At 39.0% G+C, this 16,967-nt stretch overlaps 21 non-coding genes and 29 pseudogenes across 21 annotated transcripts; all 50 read left to right on the forward strand.

Moving 5' to 3' along the window:
- The first annotated feature begins 4,449 nt into the window (after positions 1-4,449).
- LOC149636742 (5S ribosomal RNA) lies at positions 4,450-4,568 on the forward strand (annotated as a pseudogene).
- A 131-nt stretch (positions 4,569-4,699) lies between these two features.
- On the forward strand, positions 4,700-4,818 carry LOC149636743 (5S ribosomal RNA). The gene has a single exon (XR_016372968.1). It is a non-coding gene; the product is annotated as a 5S ribosomal RNA (ribosomal RNA).
- Positions 4,819-4,947: 129 nt separating this feature from the next.
- Positions 4,948-5,066, forward strand: LOC149636744 (5S ribosomal RNA). Its single transcript, XR_016372554.1, has one exon. It is a non-coding gene; the product is annotated as a 5S ribosomal RNA (ribosomal RNA).
- A 131-nt stretch (positions 5,067-5,197) lies between these two features.
- On the forward strand, positions 5,198-5,316 carry LOC149636745 (5S ribosomal RNA). The gene has a single exon (XR_016372938.1). It is a non-coding gene; the product is annotated as a 5S ribosomal RNA (ribosomal RNA).
- A 131-nt stretch (positions 5,317-5,447) lies between these two features.
- LOC149636746 (5S ribosomal RNA) lies at positions 5,448-5,566 on the forward strand (annotated as a pseudogene).
- A 137-nt stretch (positions 5,567-5,703) lies between these two features.
- Positions 5,704-5,822, forward strand: LOC149636747 (5S ribosomal RNA; annotated as a pseudogene).
- A 131-nt stretch (positions 5,823-5,953) lies between these two features.
- Positions 5,954-6,072, forward strand: LOC149636748 (5S ribosomal RNA; annotated as a pseudogene).
- A 139-nt stretch (positions 6,073-6,211) lies between these two features.
- LOC149636749 (5S ribosomal RNA) lies at positions 6,212-6,330 on the forward strand. Its single transcript, XR_016373292.1, has one exon. It is a non-coding gene; the product is annotated as a 5S ribosomal RNA (ribosomal RNA).
- A 131-nt stretch (positions 6,331-6,461) lies between these two features.
- Positions 6,462-6,580, forward strand: LOC149636750 (5S ribosomal RNA). Its single transcript, XR_016373293.1, has one exon. It is a non-coding gene; the product is annotated as a 5S ribosomal RNA (ribosomal RNA).
- A 131-nt stretch (positions 6,581-6,711) lies between these two features.
- Positions 6,712-6,830, forward strand: LOC149636751 (5S ribosomal RNA; annotated as a pseudogene).
- Positions 6,831-6,961: 131 nt separating this feature from the next.
- Positions 6,962-7,080, forward strand: LOC149636752 (5S ribosomal RNA). The gene has a single exon (XR_016372988.1). It is a non-coding gene; the product is annotated as a 5S ribosomal RNA (ribosomal RNA).
- Positions 7,081-7,218: 138 nt separating this feature from the next.
- Positions 7,219-7,337, forward strand: LOC149636753 (5S ribosomal RNA). Its single transcript, XR_016372489.1, has one exon. It is a non-coding gene; the product is annotated as a 5S ribosomal RNA (ribosomal RNA).
- Positions 7,338-7,468: 131 nt separating this feature from the next.
- Positions 7,469-7,587, forward strand: LOC149636754 (5S ribosomal RNA; annotated as a pseudogene).
- A 131-nt stretch (positions 7,588-7,718) lies between these two features.
- On the forward strand, positions 7,719-7,837 carry LOC149636755 (5S ribosomal RNA; annotated as a pseudogene).
- A 131-nt stretch (positions 7,838-7,968) lies between these two features.
- On the forward strand, positions 7,969-8,087 carry LOC149636756 (5S ribosomal RNA; annotated as a pseudogene).
- Positions 8,088-8,225: 138 nt separating this feature from the next.
- Positions 8,226-8,344, forward strand: LOC149636757 (5S ribosomal RNA; annotated as a pseudogene).
- A 131-nt stretch (positions 8,345-8,475) lies between these two features.
- On the forward strand, positions 8,476-8,594 carry LOC149636758 (5S ribosomal RNA; annotated as a pseudogene).
- Positions 8,595-8,733: 139 nt separating this feature from the next.
- LOC149636759 (5S ribosomal RNA) lies at positions 8,734-8,852 on the forward strand. The gene has a single exon (XR_016372796.1). It is a non-coding gene; the product is annotated as a 5S ribosomal RNA (ribosomal RNA).
- Positions 8,853-8,983: 131 nt separating this feature from the next.
- LOC149636760 (5S ribosomal RNA) lies at positions 8,984-9,102 on the forward strand (annotated as a pseudogene).
- A 131-nt stretch (positions 9,103-9,233) lies between these two features.
- Positions 9,234-9,352, forward strand: LOC149636761 (5S ribosomal RNA; annotated as a pseudogene).
- A 139-nt stretch (positions 9,353-9,491) lies between these two features.
- LOC149636762 (5S ribosomal RNA) lies at positions 9,492-9,610 on the forward strand. The gene has a single exon (XR_016372797.1). It is a non-coding gene; the product is annotated as a 5S ribosomal RNA (ribosomal RNA).
- A 131-nt stretch (positions 9,611-9,741) lies between these two features.
- On the forward strand, positions 9,742-9,860 carry LOC149636763 (5S ribosomal RNA; annotated as a pseudogene).
- Positions 9,861-9,991: 131 nt separating this feature from the next.
- LOC149636764 (5S ribosomal RNA) lies at positions 9,992-10,110 on the forward strand (annotated as a pseudogene).
- Positions 10,111-10,249: 139 nt separating this feature from the next.
- On the forward strand, positions 10,250-10,368 carry LOC149636765 (5S ribosomal RNA). Its single transcript, XR_016373294.1, has one exon. It is a non-coding gene; the product is annotated as a 5S ribosomal RNA (ribosomal RNA).
- A 131-nt stretch (positions 10,369-10,499) lies between these two features.
- On the forward strand, positions 10,500-10,618 carry LOC149636766 (5S ribosomal RNA). The gene has a single exon (XR_016373295.1). It is a non-coding gene; the product is annotated as a 5S ribosomal RNA (ribosomal RNA).
- A 131-nt stretch (positions 10,619-10,749) lies between these two features.
- Positions 10,750-10,868, forward strand: LOC149636767 (5S ribosomal RNA). Its single transcript, XR_016373296.1, has one exon. It is a non-coding gene; the product is annotated as a 5S ribosomal RNA (ribosomal RNA).
- A 138-nt stretch (positions 10,869-11,006) lies between these two features.
- LOC149636768 (5S ribosomal RNA) lies at positions 11,007-11,125 on the forward strand. Its single transcript, XR_016372490.1, has one exon. It is a non-coding gene; the product is annotated as a 5S ribosomal RNA (ribosomal RNA).
- A 131-nt stretch (positions 11,126-11,256) lies between these two features.
- Positions 11,257-11,375, forward strand: LOC149636769 (5S ribosomal RNA; annotated as a pseudogene).
- Positions 11,376-11,506: 131 nt separating this feature from the next.
- On the forward strand, positions 11,507-11,625 carry LOC149636770 (5S ribosomal RNA; annotated as a pseudogene).
- A 131-nt stretch (positions 11,626-11,756) lies between these two features.
- On the forward strand, positions 11,757-11,875 carry LOC149636771 (5S ribosomal RNA; annotated as a pseudogene).
- A 133-nt stretch (positions 11,876-12,008) lies between these two features.
- On the forward strand, positions 12,009-12,127 carry LOC149636772 (5S ribosomal RNA; annotated as a pseudogene).
- A 138-nt stretch (positions 12,128-12,265) lies between these two features.
- LOC149636773 (5S ribosomal RNA) lies at positions 12,266-12,384 on the forward strand. Its single transcript, XR_016372556.1, has one exon. It is a non-coding gene; the product is annotated as a 5S ribosomal RNA (ribosomal RNA).
- A 131-nt stretch (positions 12,385-12,515) lies between these two features.
- LOC149636774 (5S ribosomal RNA) lies at positions 12,516-12,634 on the forward strand (annotated as a pseudogene).
- A 131-nt stretch (positions 12,635-12,765) lies between these two features.
- LOC149636775 (5S ribosomal RNA) lies at positions 12,766-12,884 on the forward strand. The gene has a single exon (XR_016372989.1). It is a non-coding gene; the product is annotated as a 5S ribosomal RNA (ribosomal RNA).
- A 138-nt stretch (positions 12,885-13,022) lies between these two features.
- LOC149636776 (5S ribosomal RNA) lies at positions 13,023-13,141 on the forward strand. The gene has a single exon (XR_016372491.1). It is a non-coding gene; the product is annotated as a 5S ribosomal RNA (ribosomal RNA).
- Positions 13,142-13,272: 131 nt separating this feature from the next.
- Positions 13,273-13,391, forward strand: LOC149636777 (5S ribosomal RNA; annotated as a pseudogene).
- A 131-nt stretch (positions 13,392-13,522) lies between these two features.
- LOC149636778 (5S ribosomal RNA) lies at positions 13,523-13,641 on the forward strand (annotated as a pseudogene).
- Positions 13,642-13,772: 131 nt separating this feature from the next.
- Positions 13,773-13,890, forward strand: LOC149636779 (5S ribosomal RNA; annotated as a pseudogene).
- Positions 13,891-14,023: 133 nt separating this feature from the next.
- Positions 14,024-14,142, forward strand: LOC149636780 (5S ribosomal RNA; annotated as a pseudogene).
- Positions 14,143-14,280: 138 nt separating this feature from the next.
- Positions 14,281-14,399, forward strand: LOC149636781 (5S ribosomal RNA). The gene has a single exon (XR_016372557.1). It is a non-coding gene; the product is annotated as a 5S ribosomal RNA (ribosomal RNA).
- Positions 14,400-14,530: 131 nt separating this feature from the next.
- LOC149636782 (5S ribosomal RNA) lies at positions 14,531-14,649 on the forward strand (annotated as a pseudogene).
- Positions 14,650-14,780: 131 nt separating this feature from the next.
- Positions 14,781-14,899, forward strand: LOC149636783 (5S ribosomal RNA). The gene has a single exon (XR_016372990.1). It is a non-coding gene; the product is annotated as a 5S ribosomal RNA (ribosomal RNA).
- Positions 14,900-15,037: 138 nt separating this feature from the next.
- Positions 15,038-15,156, forward strand: LOC149636784 (5S ribosomal RNA). The gene has a single exon (XR_016372492.1). It is a non-coding gene; the product is annotated as a 5S ribosomal RNA (ribosomal RNA).
- A 131-nt stretch (positions 15,157-15,287) lies between these two features.
- LOC149636785 (5S ribosomal RNA) lies at positions 15,288-15,406 on the forward strand (annotated as a pseudogene).
- A 131-nt stretch (positions 15,407-15,537) lies between these two features.
- Positions 15,538-15,656, forward strand: LOC149636786 (5S ribosomal RNA; annotated as a pseudogene).
- A 131-nt stretch (positions 15,657-15,787) lies between these two features.
- On the forward strand, positions 15,788-15,906 carry LOC149636787 (5S ribosomal RNA; annotated as a pseudogene).
- Positions 15,907-16,039: 133 nt separating this feature from the next.
- On the forward strand, positions 16,040-16,158 carry LOC149636788 (5S ribosomal RNA; annotated as a pseudogene).
- Positions 16,159-16,296: 138 nt separating this feature from the next.
- Positions 16,297-16,415, forward strand: LOC149636789 (5S ribosomal RNA). The gene has a single exon (XR_016373297.1). It is a non-coding gene; the product is annotated as a 5S ribosomal RNA (ribosomal RNA).
- Positions 16,416-16,546: 131 nt separating this feature from the next.
- On the forward strand, positions 16,547-16,665 carry LOC149636790 (5S ribosomal RNA). Its single transcript, XR_016372595.1, has one exon. It is a non-coding gene; the product is annotated as a 5S ribosomal RNA (ribosomal RNA).
- A 131-nt stretch (positions 16,666-16,796) lies between these two features.
- Positions 16,797-16,915, forward strand: LOC149636791 (5S ribosomal RNA; annotated as a pseudogene).
- The last annotated feature ends 52 nt before the right edge of the window (positions 16,916-16,967 follow it).

Raw genomic sequence — 16,967 nt, forward strand, 5'->3', positions numbered from 1 at the left:
TCTAGCTGAACACTTAAGTTTTGAGCAGATTTCAGGTTTACAAGTGGGGACCTAAACAGTCTTCCAACCTTATATCTGGGGACATTTGTGTATAAATTATTAGATTTTGCACTAGTGTCGAAGCCTATATGGTTCCATCAGGTATTTCAATTTCATTTTTCACTCTCGATAAATTTACAAGTGGGGACTTTCACCGTCATTTCAACAGACAAGTGGGGTCTTTTAAACACACATTTTCTAATTTCATGTATATTTTAATTTTATATTTTAAATATTGATTATTATATTGAAATTTAAGTAATCAGTCCTATTTCAAGCTTAACACTTAAGTTTTGAGCTAATTTCAGGTTTACAAGTGGGGACGTAAACAGTCTTCCAACCTTATATCTGGGGACATTTGTGTATAAATTATTAGATTTTGTACTAGTGTCGAAGCCTATATGGTTCCATCAGGTATTTCAATTTCATTTTTCACACTCGATAAATTTACAAGTGGGGACCTTCACAGTCATTTCAACAGACAAGTGGGGTCTTTTAAACACACATTTTCTAATTTCATGTATATTTTAATTTTATAGTTTAAATATTGATTATTAGAATGAAATTTAAGTAATCAGTCCTATTTCTAGCTTAACACTTAAGTTTTGAGCTAATTTCAGGTTTACAAGTGGGGACCTAAACAGTCTTCCAACCTTATATCTGGGGACATTTGTGTATAAATTATTAGATTTTGTACTAGTGTCGAAGCCTATATGGTTCCATCAGGTATTTCAATTTCATTTTTCACACTCGATAAATTTACAAGTGGGGACCTTCACCGTCATTTCAACAGACAATTGGGGTCTTTTAAACACACATTTTCTTATTTCATGTATATTTTAATTTTATATTTTAAATATTGATTATTATAATGAAATTTAGGTAATCGGACCTTTTAATGGCTTAACACTTAAGTTTTGAGCTGATTTCAGGTTTACAAGTGGAGACCTAAACAGTCTTCCAACCTTATATCTGGGGACATTTGTGTATAAATTATTAGGTTTTAAATTAGTGTCAAAGCCTATATGGTTCCATCAGGTATTTCAATTTAATTTTTCACACTCGATAAATTTACAAGTGGGGACCTTCACAGTCATTTCAACTGACAAGTGGGGTCTTTGAAACACACATTTTCTAATTTCATGTATATTTTAATTTTATAGTTTAAATATTGATTATCAGAATGAAATTTAAGTAATCAGTCCTATTTCTAGCTGAACACTTAAGTTTTGAGCAGATTTCAGGTTTACAAGTGGGGACCTAAACAGTCTTCCAACCTTATATCTGGGGACATTTGTGTATAAATTATTAGATTTTGCACTAGTGTCGAAGCCTATATGGTTCCATCAAGTATTTCAATTTCATTTTTCACACTCGATAAATTTACAAGTGGGGACCTTCACCGTCATTTCAACAGACAAGTGGGGTCTTTGAAACACACATTTTCTAATTTCATGTATATTTTAATTTTATATTTTAAATATTGATTATTATATTGAAATTTAAGTAATCAGTCCTATTTCTAGCTTAACACTTAAGTTTTGAGCTAATTTCAGGTTTACAAGTGGGGACCTAAACAGTCTTCCAACCTTATATCTGGGGACATTTGTGTATAAATTATTAGATTTTGTACTAGTGTCGAAGCCTATATGGTTCCATCAGGTATTTCAATTTCATTTTTCACACTCGATAAATTTACAAGTGGGGACCTTCACAGTCATTTCAACAGACAAGTGGGGTCTTTTAAACACTCATTTTCTAATTTCATGTATATTTTAATTTTATAGTGTAAATATTGATTATCAGAATGAAATTTAAGTAATCAGTCCTATTTCTAGCTGAACACTTAAGTTTTGAGCTAATTTCAGGTTTACAAGTGGGGACCTAAACAGTCTTCCAACCTTATATCTGGGGACATTTGTGTATAAATTATTAGATTTTGCACTAGTGTCGAAGCCTATATGGTTCCATCAGGTATTTCAATTTCATTTTTCACTCTCGATAAATTTACAAGTGGGGACCTTAACAGTCATTTCAACAGACAAGTGGGGTCTTTTAAACACACATTTTCTTATTTCATGTATATTTTAAATATTGATTATTATAATGAAATTTAGGTAATCGGACCTTTTAATGGCTTAACACTTAAGTTTTGAGCTGATTTCAGGTTTACAAGTGGGGACCTAAACAATCTTCCAACCTTATATCTGGGGACATTTGTGTATAAATTATTAGGTTATTAATTAGTGTCAAAGCCTATATGGTTCAATCAAGTATTTCAATTTCATTTTTCACACTCGATATAAATTTACAAGTGGGGACCTTCACAGTCATTTCAACAGACAAGTGGGGTCTTTTAAACACACATTTTCTAATTTCATGTATATTTTAATTTTATATTTTAAATATTGATTATTATAATGAAATTTAGGTAATCGGACCTATTAAAGGCTTAACACTTAAGTTTTGAGCTGATTTCAGGTTTACAAGTGGGGACCTAAACAGTCTTCCAACCTTATATCTCTGGACATTTTTTGATTATACACTTTCAAGATCCACGCAGTGACTTCATTGACAAGTGGGGACTTTCACCTAGCGACATCTATATCTGAAATTTGAAAGTAATCTGGAATTAAGGTCCCCATTTATGCGGTGAAAATATCGTGTGTTTTCAGGTCCCTACATATAAATGTCTTGGGTTCTTTTTCCACAGCGAGTGTTTAATTATATGCTTTACGGCGCTCAACTAATTATGAAATCCTCTTTTTAATGAACTATAGTTAATTGGGTCCTCAGATGTCAATCACTCCTTACCGGTCCCCAAGTGTCAATCGTGTGCCCGTATGTGTGTGTGTGTGTGTGTGTGTCTGTCTGTCAGACCCCACGTGACCGCGTTCGCAGTTTGCGTATCGGAGCAAACGTGTTCCCAATTTCCGGACTGCATTGACAGTTCACGGAAATTTGGGTTTGTCTCCTCTGGCTATTCTATTTGAGTTCCAACACCACCAGCTTTGGTTTTCGTCCACTCCACATGGACACTAGTCTGTACGTGCTTGCTTCCAAGCACCACCAACTTCTGTTCTTCGTCAATTTTACCTTGACTCCAGCTTTTATGCACCACCATCTTCTGTTCTTCGTCAATTCCACATTGACACCAGCTTCTATGCACTACCATCTTCTGTTCTTCGTCAATTTCACATTGACACCAGCTTCTATGCACCACCATCTTCTGTTCTTCGTCAATTCCACATTGACACCAGCTTCTATGCACCACCATCTTCAGGCCTTTTGTCCATTCCACATGGACGCCGGTCAGTACATTCTGGCTTCTTTTCCACCGTCATCGTTTGGTATCAAGATATACGCGGCGATCGGCTAGGGTTACGAGAAACGTCTAGCCTCCCAATGGCAGGGCTTCCACCAAAGGTTCACGCGAATGCGTTTTTATCTATTATTATAATGGAAACGGATCGTATATATACCCCAAAATTTGAAGAAAGCGGGCAAGAAGGGTACCCTTCACTTTAAACGTCAATATTAGCAAAGTTTCGAAAGATATTATGAACAACTTTATTTAAAACGATTTAACTATTTTTAAAGTTATTTACTGGCGATTAAAATAATTAATATCATTAATATTTAATTAATTATTTAAGATAAACTTATTTCTATGTAATGACACAAGTGAGAGTTTATATAGAACGAGTAATGAAGATTGCATCCGAATCGAAACACTACACGCACATCAAAGTTAATATAAAGCGAGTAGGATGATAAGATCTCTTACAAAACGATAACATTTTCTTTTTGCAGAATATTAAATGGAAATACTTAAATATTTTTCGGTATTACGATTCATTTAGTAGTTGTGTAGGTATAAAGCTCTGTTTCATCTCAATATTCCAAGAACATCTTTTGATATTAACATTTAAAATTTGGTGTTTACTTTTTAATTCATCTTTACTACATTTATATATAGTGTAAACGTAACTTTTGGCTTCATTAAATAATAAGGATGTTAATACTTTATCTCTCCATACGTGTTGAAACGACTAGATCTATGAGATAAGAATTGACCTTGTTTCATGTCCTCTTAAAGGAGGTCCTAACGGTTCAGAGTGAGTCGAAAGTTAAATACACATTTAAGTGATAGATATTAGGTCCTCATTAGAATTATTGAGGATACGCAGGAAATTATTAAACGCTTTAGACTTTACAAATGATCATGGCATTATCTCGCCGATTAGAACAATGTATTTCCGGTTTGTCTCATTGGCTGGCGGATCTGTGTTTGGAAAGTAAATTCGTCTCGGCTCGGAGAGGTTTATTTTGGTTTCCCAACTTGTTCAAACATGCAGAAGGGTAATATGTCAAATTAGTTTTAAATTCGAATAACTAACTAAAGATCTCGGCGACGACAATATCACGCTGAAAACACCGGTTCTCGTCCGATCACCGAAATTAAGCAGCGTCAAGCGCAGTCAGTACTTGGGAGGGAGAACAATTAGGAACACTGCGTGCCGTTGTCTTTTACAGTGTATTTTCCTTTTTTAAAATCCACCAGATATGAGAAAAGCAAACAGAGTTTCTTTTTTTTCAAACATGCAGAAGGGTTATTTGTCAAATTAGTTTTACATTCGAATAACTAACTAAAGTTCTCGGCAACGGCAATATCACGCTGAAAACACCGGTTCTCGTCCGATCACCGAAGTTAAGCAGCGTCGAGCGCAGTCAGTTCTTGGGAGGGAGACCACTTAGGAACACTGCGTGCCGTTGTCTTTTACAGTGTCGTTTCCTTTTTTAAAATCCACCAGATATGAGAAAAGCAAACAGTTTCTTTTTTTTCAAACATGCAGAAGGGTAATTTGTCTAATTAGTTTTAAATTCGAATAACTAACTAAAGATCTCGGCGACGGCCATATCACGCTGAAAACACCGGTTCTCGTACGATCACCGAAGTTAAGCAGCGTCGAGCGCAGTCAGTACTTGGGAGGGAGACCACTTAGGAACACTGCGTGCCGTTGTCTTTTACAGTGTAGTTTCCTTTTTTAAAATCCACCAGATATTAGAACAGCAAACAGAGGTTCTTTTTTTTCAAACATGCAGAAGGGTAATTTGTCTAATTAGTTTTAAATTCGAATAACTAACCACAGTTCTCGGCAACGGCCATATCACGCTGAAAACACCGGTTCTCGTCCGATCACCGAAGTTAAGCAGCGTCAAGCGCAGTCAGTACTTGGGAGGGAGACCAATTAGGAACACTGCGTGCCGTTGTCTTTTACAGTGTAGTTTCCTTTTTTAAAATCCACCAGATATGAGAAAAGCAAACAGAGTTTCTTATCTTTCAAACATGCAGAAGGGTAATTTGTCAAATTAGTTTTAAATTCGAATAACTAACTAAAGATCTCGGCGACGGCCATATCACGCTGAAAACACCGGTTCTCGTCCGATCACCGAAATTAAGCAGCGTCAAGCGCAGTCAGTACTTGGGAGGGAGACCAATTAGGAACACTGCGTGCCGTTGTCTTTTACAGTGTAGTTTCCTTTTTAAAATCCACCAGATATGAGAAAAGCAAACAGAGTTTCTTTTTTTATTGTTTGAAAAAATGCAGAAGGGTAATTTGACAAATTAGTTTTAAATTCGAATAACTAACTAAAGATCTCGGCGACGGCCATATCACGCTGAAAACACCGGTTCTCGTCCGATCACCGAAATTAAGCAGCGTCAAGCGCAGTCAGTACTTGGGAGGGAGACCAATTAGGAACACTGCGTGCCGTTGTCTTTTACAGTGTAGTTTCCTTTTTTAAAATCCACCAGATATTAGAACAGCAAACAGAGTTTCTTTTTTTTCAAACATGCAGAAGGGTAATTTGTCTAATTAGTTTTAAATTCGAATAACTAACCACAGTTCTCGGCAACGGCCATATCACGCTGAAAACACCGGTTCTCGTCCGATCACCGAAGTTAAGCTGCGAAAAGCGCAGTCATTACTTGGGAGGGAGACCACTTAGGAATACTGCGTGCCGTTGTCTTTTACAGTTTAGTTTCCTTTTTTAAAATCTACCAGATATGAGAAAAGCAAACAGAGTTTCTTTTTTTTATTTTTTGAAAACATGCAGAAGGGTAATTTGTCAAATTAGTTTTAAATTCGAATAACTAACTAAAGTTCTCGGCAACGGCCATATCACGCTGAAAACACCGGTTCTCGTCCGATCACCGAAGTTAAGCAGCGTCGAGCGCAGTCAGTACTTGGGAGGGAGACCACTTAGGAACACTGCGTGCCGTTGTCTTTTACAGTGTAGTTTCTTATTTTAAAATCCACCAGATATGAGAAAAGGAAACAGAGTTTCTTTTTTTTCAAACATGCAGAAGGGTAATTTGTCAAATTAGTTTTAAATTCGAATAACTAACTAAAGTTCTCGGCAACGGCCATATCACGCTGAAAACACCGGTTCTCGTCCGATCACCGAAGTTAAGCAGCGTCGAGCGCAGTCAGTACTTGGGAGGGAGACCACTTAGGAACACTGCGTGCCGTTGTCTTTTACAGTGTAGTTTCCTTTTTTAAAATCCACCAGATATGAGAAAAGCAAACAGAGTTTCTTTTTTTTCAAACATGCAGAAGGGTAATTTGTCAAATTAGTTTTAAATTCGAATAACTAACTAAAGATCTCGGCGACGGCCATATCACGCTGAAAACACCGGTTCTCGTCCGATCACCGAAATTAAGCAGCGTCAAGCGCAGTCAGTACTTGGGAGGGAGACCAATTAGGAACACTGCGTGCCGTTGTCTTTTACAGTGTAGTTTCCTTTTTTAAAATCCACCAGATATTAGAACAGCAAACAGAGTTTCTTTTTTTTCAAACATACAGAAGGGTAATTTGTCTAATTAGTTTTAAATTCGAATAACTAACCACAGTTCTCGGCAACGGCCATATCACGCTGAAAACACCGGTTCTCGTCCGATCACCGAAGTTAAGCAGCGTCGAGCGCAGTCAGTACTTGGGAGGGAGATCACTTAGAAACACTGCGTGCCGTTGTCTTTTACAGTGTAGTTTCCTTTTTTAAAATCCACCAGATATGAGAAAAGCAAACAGAGTTTCTTTTTTTATTGTTTGAAAAAACGCAGAAGGGTAATTTGTCAAATTAGTTTTAAATTCGAATAACTAACTAAAGATCTCGGCGACGGCCATATCACGCTGAAAACACCGGTTCTCGTACGATCACCGAAGTTAAGCAGCGTCGAGCGCAGTCAGTACTTGGGAGGGAGACCACTTAGGAACACTGCGTGCCGTTGCCTTTTACAGTGTAGTTTCCTTTTTTAAAATCCACCAGATATGAGAAAAGCAAACAGAGTTTCTTATCTTTCAAACAAGCAGAAGGGTAATTTGTCAAATTAGTTTTAAATTCGAATAACTAACTAAAGATCTCGGCGACGGCCATATCACGCTGAAAACACCGGTTCTCGTCCGATCACCGAAATTAAGCAGCGTCAAGCGCAGTCAGTACTTGGGAGGGAGACCAATTAGGAGCACTGCGTGCCGTTGTCTTTTACAGTGTAGTTTCCTTTTTTAAAATCCACCAGATATTAGAACAGCAAACAGAGTTTCTTTTTTTTCAAACATACAGAAGGGTAATTTGTCTAATTTGTTTTAAATTCGAATAACTAACTAAAGATCTCGGCGAAGGCCATATCACGCTGAAAACACCGGTTCTCGTACGATCACCGAAGTTAAGCAGCGTCGAGCGCAGTCAGTACTTGGGAGGGAGACCACTTAGGAACACTGCGTGCCGTTGTCTTTTACAGTGTAGTTTCCTTTTTTAAAATCCACCAGATATGAGAAAAGCAAACAGAGTTTCTTATCTTTCAAACATGCAGAAGGGTAATTTGTCAAATTAGTTTTAAATTCGAATAACTAACTAAAGATCTCGGCGACGGCCATATCACGCTGAAAACACCGGTTCTCGTCCGATCACCGAAATTAAGCAGCGTCAAGCGCAGTCAGTACTTGGGAGGGAGACCAATTAGGAACACTGCGTGCCGTTGTCTTTTACAGTGTAGTTTCCTTTTTTAAAATCCACCAGATATGAGAAAAGCAAACAGAGTTTCTTTTTTTATTGTTTGAAAAAATGCAGAAGGGTAATTTGACAAATTAGTTTTAAATTCGAATAACTAACTAAAGATCTCGGCGACGGCCATATCACGCTGAAAACACCGGTTCTCGTCCGATCACCGAAATTAAGCAGCGTCAAGCGCAGTCAGTACTTGGGAGGGAGACCAATTAGGAACACTGCGTGCCGTTGTCTTTTACAGTGTAGTTTCCTTTTTTAAAATCCACCAGATATTAGAACAGCAAACAGAGTTTCTTTTTTTTCAAACATGCAGAAGGGTAATTTGTCTAATTAGTTTTAAATTCGAATAACTAACCACAGTTCTCGGCAACGGCCATATCACGCTGAAAACACCGGTTCTCGTCCGATCACCGAAGTTAAGCTGCGAAAAGCGCAGTCATTACTTGGGAGGGAGACCACTTAGGAATACTGCGTGCCGTTGTCTTTTACAGTTTAGTTTCCTTTTTTTAAATCTACCAGATATGAGAAAAGCAAACAGAGTTTCTTTTTTTTATTTTTTGAAAACATGCAGAAGGGTAATTTGTCAAATTAGTTTTAAATTCGAATAACTAACTAAAGTTCTCGGCAACGGCCATATCACGCTGAAAACACCGGTTCTCGTCCGATCACCGAAGTTAAGCAGCGTCGAGCGCAGTCAGTACTTGGGAGGGAGACCACTTAGGAACACTGCATGCCGTTGTCTTTTACAGTGTAGTTTCTTATTTTAAAATCCACCAGATATGAGAAAAGCAAACAGAGTTTCTTATCTTTCAAACAAGCAGAAGGGTAATTTGTCAAATTAGTTTTAAATTCGAATAACTAACTAAAGATCTCGGCGACGGCCATATCACGCTGAAAACACCGGTTCTCGTCCGATCACCGAAATTAAGCAGCGTCAAGCGCAGTCAGTACTTGGGAGGGAGACCAATTAGGAACACTGCGTGCCGTTGTCTTTTACAGTGTAGTTTCCTTTTTTAAAATCCACCAGATATTAGAACAGCAAACAGAGTTTCTTTTTTTTCAAACATGCAGAAGGGTAATTTGTCTAATTAGTTTTAAATTCGAATAACTAACCACAGTTCTCGGCAACGGCCATATCACGCTGAAAACACCGGTTCTCGTCCGATCACCGAAGTTAAGCTGCGAAAAGCGCAGTCATTACTTGGGAGGGAGACCACTTAGGAATACTGCGTGCCGTTGTCTTTTACAGTTTAGTTTCCTTTTTTTAAATCTACCAGATATGAGAAAAGCAAACAGAGTTTCTTTTTTTTATTTTTTGAAAACATGCAGAAGGGTAATTTGTCAAATTAGTTTTAAATTCGAATAACTAACTAAAGTTCTCGGCAACGGCCATATCACGCTGAAAACACCGGTTCTCGTCCGATCACCGAAGTTAAGCAGCGTCGAGCGCAGTCAGTACTTGGGAGGGAGACCACTTAGGAACACTGCATGCCGTTGTCTTTTACAGTGTAGTTTCTTATTTTAAAATCCACCAGATATGAGAAAAGCAAACAGAGTTTCTTATCTTTCAAACAAGCAGAAGGGTAATTTGTCAAATTAGTTTTAAATTCGAATAACTAACTAAAGATCTCGGCGACGGCCATATCACGCTGAAAACACCGGTTCTCGTCCGATCACCGAAATTAAGCAGCGTCAAGCGCAGTCAGTACTTGGGAGGGAGACCAATTAGGAACACTGCGTGCCGTTGTCTTTTACAGTGTAGTTTCCTTTTTTAAAATCCACCAGATATTAGAACAGCAAACAGAGTTTCTTTTTTTTCAAACATGCAGAAGGGTAATTTGTCTAATTAGTTTTAAATTCGAATAACTAACCACAGTTCTCGGCAACGGCCATATCACGCTGAAAACACCGGTTCTCGTCCGATCACCGAAGTTAAGCTGCGAAAAGCGCAGTCATTACTTGGGAGGGAGACCACTTAGGAATACTGCGTGCCGTTGTCTTTTACAGTTTAGTTTCCTTTTTTAAAATCTACCAGATATGAGAAAAGCAAACAGAGTTTCTTTTTTTTATTTTTTGAAAACATGCAGAAGGGTAATTTGTCAAATTAGTTTTAAATTCGAATAACTAACTAAAGTTCTCGGCAACGGCCATATCACGCTGAAAACACCGGTTCTCGTCCGATCACCGAAGTTAAGCAGCGTCGAGCGCAGTCAGTACTTGGGAGGGAGACCACTTAGGAACACTGCGTGCCGTTGTCTTTTACAGTGTAGTTTCTTATTTTAAAATCCACCAGATATGAGAAAAGGAAACAGAGTTTCTTTTTTTTCAAACATGCAGAAGGGTAATTTGTCAAATTAGTTTTAAATTCGAATAACTAACTAAAGTTCTCGGCAACGGCCATATCACGCTGAAAACACCGGTTCTCGTCCGATCACCGAAGTTAAGCAGCGTCGAGCGCAGTCAGTACTTGGGAGGGAGACCACTTAGGAACACTGCGTGCCGTTGTCTTTTACAGTGTAGTTTCCTTTTTTAAAATCCACCAGATATGAGAAAAGCAAACAGAGTTTCTTTTTTTTCAAACATGCAGAAGGGTAATTTGTCAAATTAGTTTTAAATTCGAATAACTAACTAAAGTTCTCGGCAACGGCCATATCACGCTGAAAACACCGGTTCTCGTCCGATCACCGAAGTTAAGCAGCGTCGAGCGCAGTCAGTACTTGGGAGGGAGACCACTTAGGAACACTGCGTGCCGTTGTCTTTTACAGTGTAGTTTCTTATTTTAAAATCCACCAGATATGAGAAAAGCAAACAGAGTTTCTTTTTTTATTGTTTGAAAAAATGCAGAAGGGTAATTTGTCAAATTAGTTTTAAATTCGAATAACTAACCAAAGATCTGGGCGACGGCCATATCACGCTGAAAACACCGGTTCTCGTACGATCACCGAAGTTAAGCAGCGTCGAGCGCAGTCAGTACTTGGGAGGGAGACCACTTAGGAACACTGCGTGCCGTTGCCTTTTACAGTGTAGTTTCCTTTTTTAAAATCCACCAGATATGAGAAAAGCAAACAGAGTTTCTTATCTTTCAAACAAGCAGAAGGGTAATTTGTCAAATTAGTTTTAAATTCGAATAACTAACTAAAGATCTCGGCGACGGCCATATCACGCTGAAAACACCGGTTCTCGTCCGATCACCGAAATTAAGCAGCGTCAAGCGCAGTCAGTACTTGGGAGGGAGACCAATTAGGAGCACTGCGTGCCGTTGTCTTTTACAGTGTAGTTTCCTTTTTTAAAATCCACCAGATATTAGAACAGCAAACAGAGTTTCTTTTTTTTCAAACATACAGAAGGGTAATTTGTCTAATTTGTTTTAAATTCGAATAACTAACTAAAGATCTCGGCGAAGGCCATATCACGCTGAAAACACCGGTTCTCGTACGATCACCGAAGTTAAGCAGCGTCGAGCGCAGTCAGTACTTGGGAGGGAGACCACTTAGGAACACTGCGTGCCGTTGTCTTTTACAGTGTAGTTTCCTTTTTTAAAATCCACCAGATATGAGAAAAGCAAACAGAGTTTCTTATCTTTCAAACAAGCAGAAGGGTAATTTGTCAAATTAGTTTTAAATTCGAATAACTAACTAAAGATCTCGGCGACGGCCATATCACGCTGAAAACACCGGTTCTCGTCCGATCACCGAAATTAAGCAGCGTCAAGCGCCGTCAGTACTTGGGAGGGAGACCAATTAGGAACACTTCGTGCCGTTGTCTTTTACAGTGTAGTTTCCTTTTTTAAAATCCACCAGATATTAGAACAGCAAACAGAGTTTCTTTTTTTTTTCAAACATACAGAAGGGTAATTTGTCTAATTAGTTTTAAATTCGAATAACTAACCACAGTTCTCGGCAACGGCCATATCACGCTGAAAACACCGGTTCTCGTCCGATCACCGAAGTTAAGCTGCGAAAAGCGCAGTCATTACTTGGGAGGGAGACCACTTAGGAATACTGCGTGCCGTTGTCTTTTACAGTTTAGTTTCCTTTTTTAAAATCTACCAGATATGAGAAAAGCAAACAGAGTTTCTTTTTTTATTTTTTGAAAACATGCAGAAGGGTAATTTGTCAAATTAGTTTTAAATTCGAATAACTAACCAAAGATCTGGGCGACGGCCATATCACGCTGAAAACACCGGTTCTCGTACGATCACCGAAGTTAAGCAGCGTCGAGCGCAGTCAGTACTTGGGAGGGAGACCACTTAGGAACACTGCGTGCCGTTGTCTTTTACAGTGTAGTTTCCTTTTTTAAAATCCACCAGATATGAGAAAAGCAAACAGAGTTTCTTATCTTTCAAACAAGCAGAAGGGTAATTTGTCAAATTAGTTTTAAATTCGAATAACTAACTAAAGATCTCGGCGACGGCCATATCACGCTGAAAACACCGGTTCTCGTCCGATCACCGAAATTAAGCAGCGTCAAGCGCAGTCAGTACTTGGGAGGGAGACCAATTAGGAACACTGCGTGCCGTTGTCTTTTACAGTGTAGTTTCCTTTTTTAAAATCCACCAGATATTAGAACAGCAAACAGAGTTTCTTTTTTTTCAAACATACAGAAGGGTAATTTGTCTAATTAGTTTTAAATTCGAATAACTAACCACAGTTCTCGGCAACGGCCATATCACGCTGAAAACACCGGTTCTCGTCCGATCACCGAAGTTAAGCAGCGTCGAGCGCAGTCAGTACTTGGGAGGGAGATCACTTAGAAACACTGCGTGCCGTTGTCTTTTACAGTGTAGTTTCCTTTTTTAAAATCCACCAGATATGAGAAAAGCAAACAGAGTTTCTTTTTTTATTGTTTGAAAAAATGCAGAAGGGTAATTTGTCAAATTAGTTTTAAATTCGAATAACTAACTAAAGATCTCGGCGACGGCCATATCACGCTGAAAACACCGGTTCTCGTACGATCACCGAAGTTAAGCAGCGTCGAGCGCAGTCAGTACTTGGGAGGGAGACCACTTAGGAACACTGCGTGCCGTTGCCTTTTACAGTGTAGTTTCCTTTTTTAAAATCCACCAGATATGAGAAAAGCAAACAGAGTTTCTTATCTTTCAAACAAGCAGAAGGGTAATTTGTCAAATTAGTTTTAAATTCGAATAACTAACTAAAGATCTCGGCGACGGCCATATCACGCTGAAAACACCGGTTCTCGTCCGATCACCGAAATTAAGCAGCGTCAAGCGCAGTCAGTACTTGGGAGGGAGACCAATTAGGAGCACTGCGTGCCGTTGTCTTTTACAGTGTAGTTTCCTTTTTTAAAATCCACCAGATATTAGAACAGCAAACAGAGTTTCTTTTTTTTCAAACATACAGAAGGGTAATTTGTCTAATTTGTTTTAAATTCGAATAACTAACTAAAGATCTCGGCGAAGGCCATATCACGCTGAAAACACCGGTTCTCGTACGATCACCGAAGTTAAGCAGCGTCGAGCGCAGTCAGTACTTGGGAGGGAGACCACTTAGGAACACTGCGTGCCGTTGTCTTTTACAGTGTAGTTTCCTTTTTTAAAATCCACCAGATATGAGAAAAGCAAACAGAGTTTCTTATCTTTCAAACAAGCAGAAGGGTAATTTGTCAAATTAGTTTTAAATTCGAATAACTAACTAAAGATCTCGGCGACGGCCATATCACGCTGAAACACCGGTTCTCGTCCGATCACCGAAATTAAGCAGCGTCAAGCGCCGTCAGTACTTGGGAGGGAGACCAATTAGGAACACTGCGTGCCGTTGTCTTTTACAGTGTAGTTTCCTTTTTTAAAATCCACCAGATATTAGAACAGCAAACAGAGTTTCTTTTTTTTTTCAAACATACAGAAGGGTAATTTGTCTAATTAGTTTTAAATTCGAATAACTAACCACAGTTCTCGGCAACGGCCATATCACGCTGAAAACACCGGTTCTCGTCCGATCACCGAAGTTAAGCTGCGAAAAGCGCAGTCATTACTTGGGAGGGAGACCACTTAGGAATACTGCGTGCCGTTGTCTTTTACAGTTTAGTTTCCTTTTTTAAAATCTACCAGATATGAGAAAAGCAAACAGAGTTTCTTTTTTTATTTTTTGAAAACATGCAGAAGGGTAATTTGTCAAATTAGTTTTAAATTCGAATAACTAACCAAAGATCTGGGCGACGGCCATATCACGCTGAAAACACCGGTTCTCGTACGATCACCGAAGTTAAGCAGCGTCGAGCGCAGTCAGTACTTGGGAGGGAGACCACTTAGGAACACTGCGTGCCGTTGTCTTTTACAGTGTAGTTTCCTTTTTTAAAATCCACCAGATATGAGAAAAGCAAACAGAGTTTCTTATCTTTCAAACAAGCAGAAGGGTAATTTGTCAAATTAGTTTTAAATTCGAATAACTAACTAAAGATCTCGGCGACGGCCATATCACGCTGAAAACACCGGTTCTCGTCCGATCACCGAAATTAAGCAGCGTCAAGCGCAGTCAGTACTTGGGAGGGAGACCAATTAGGAACACTGCGTGCCGTTGTCTTTTACAGTGTAGTTTCCTTTTTTAAAATCCACCAGATATTAGAACAGCAAACAGAGTTTCTTTTTTTTCAAACATACAGAAGGGTAATTTGTCTAATTAGTTTTAAATTCGAATAACTAACCACAGTTCTCGGCAACGGCCATATCACGCTGAAAACACCGGTTCTCGTCCGATCACCGAAGTTAAGCAGCGTCGAGCGCAGTCAGTACTTGGGAGGGAGATCACTTAGAAACACTGCGTGCCGTTGTCTTTTACAGTGTAGTTTCCTTTTTTAAAATCCACCAGATATGAGAAAAGCAAACAGAGTTTCTTTTTTTATTGTTTGAAAAAATGCAGAAGGGTAATTTGTCAAATTAGTTTTAAATTCGAATAACTAACTAAAGATCTCGGCGACGGCCATATCACGCTGAAAACACCGGTTCTCGTACGATCACCGAAGTTAAGCAGCGTCGAGCGCAGTCAGTACTTGGGAGGGAGACCACTTAGGAACACTGCGTGCCGTTGCCTTTTACAGTGTAGTTTCCTTTTTTAAAATCCACCAGATATGAGAAAAGCAAACAGAGTTTCTTATCTTTCAAACAAGCAGAAGGGTAATTTGTCAAATTAGTTTTAAATTCGAATAACTAACTAAAGATCTCGGCGACGGCCATATCACGCTGAAAACACCGGTTCTCGTCCGATCACCGAAATTAAGCAGCGTCAAGCGCAGTCAGTACTTGGGAGGGAGACCAATTAGGAGCACTGCGTGCCGTTGTCTTTTACAGTGTAGTTTCCTTTTTTAAAATCCACCAGATATTAGAACAGCAAACAGAGTTTCTTTTTTTTCAAACATACAGAAGGGTAATTTGTCTAATTTGTTTTAAATTCGAATAACTAACTAAAGATCTCGGCGAAGGCCATATCACGCTGAAAACACCGGTTCTCGTACGATCACCGAAGTTAAGCAGCGTCGAGCGCAGTCAGTACTTGGGAGGGAGACCACTTAGGAACACTGCGTGCCGTTGTCTTTTACAGTGTAGTTTCCTTTTTTAAAATCCACCAGATATGAGAAAAGCAAACAGAGTTTCTTATCTTTCAAACAAGCAGAAGGGTAATTTGTCAAATTAGTTTTAAATTCGAATAACTAACTAAAGATCTCGGCGACGGCCATATCACGCTGAAAACACCGGTTCTCGTCCGATCACCGAAATTAAGCAGCGTCAAGCGCCGTCAGTACTTGGGAGGGAGACCAATTAGGAACACTGCGTGCCGTTGTCTTTTACAGTGTAGTTTCCTTTTTTAAAATCCACCAGATATTAGAACAGCAAACAGAGTTTCTTTTTTTTTTCAAACATACAGAAGGGTAATTTGTCTAATTAGTTTTAAATTCGAATAACTAACCACAGTTCTCGGCAACGGCCATATCACGCTGAAAACACCGGTTCTCGTCCGATCACCGAAGTTAAGCTGCGAAAAGCGCAGTCATTACTTGGGAGGGAGACCACTTAGGAATACTGCGTGCCGTTGTCTTTTACAGTTTAGTTTCCTTTTTTAAAATCTACCAGATATGAGAAAAGCAAACAGAGTTTCTTTTTTTATTTTTTGAAAACATGCAGAAGGGTAATTTGTCAAATTAGTTTTAAATTCGAATAACTAACTAAAGTTCTCGGCAACGGCCATATCACGCTGAAAACACCGGTTCTCGTCCGATCACCGAAGTTAAGCAGCGTCGAGCGCAGTCAGTACTTGGGAGGGAGACCACTTAGGAACACTGCGTGCCGTTGTCTTTTACAGTGTAGTTTCTTATTTTAAAATCCACCAGATATGAGAAAAGGAAACAGAGTTTCTTTTTTTTCAAACATGCAGAAGGGTAATTTGTCAAATTAGTTTTAAATTCGAATAACTAACTAACGTTCTCGGCAACGGCCATATCACGCTGAAAACACCGGTTCTCGTCCGATCACCGAAGTTAAGCAGCGTCGAGCGCAGTCAGTACTTGGGAGGGAGACCACTTAGAAACACTGCGTGCCGTTGTCTTTTACAGTGTATTTTCCTTTTTTAAAATCCACCAGATATGAGAAAAGCAAACAGAGTTTCTTATCTTTCAAACATGCGGAAGGGTAATTTGTCAAATTAGTTTTAAATTCGAATAACTAACTAAAAATCTCGGCGACGGCCATATCACGCTGAAAACACCGGTTCTCGTCCGATCACCGAAATTAAGCAGCGTCAAGCGCAGTCAGTACTTGGGAGGGAGACCAATTAGGAACACTGCGTGCCGTTGTCTTTTACAGTGTAGTTTCCTTTTTTAAAATCCACCAGATATGAGAAAAGCAAAC

The sequence above is a fragment of the Phalangium opilio genome, unplaced genomic scaffold (assembly GCF_054372755.1).
Source record: "Phalangium opilio isolate 3A_F unplaced genomic scaffold, DU_Popi_V2 ptg000095l_1, whole genome shotgun sequence".
NCBI lineage: Eukaryota > Metazoa > Arthropoda > Arachnida > Opiliones > Phalangiidae > Phalangium > Phalangium opilio.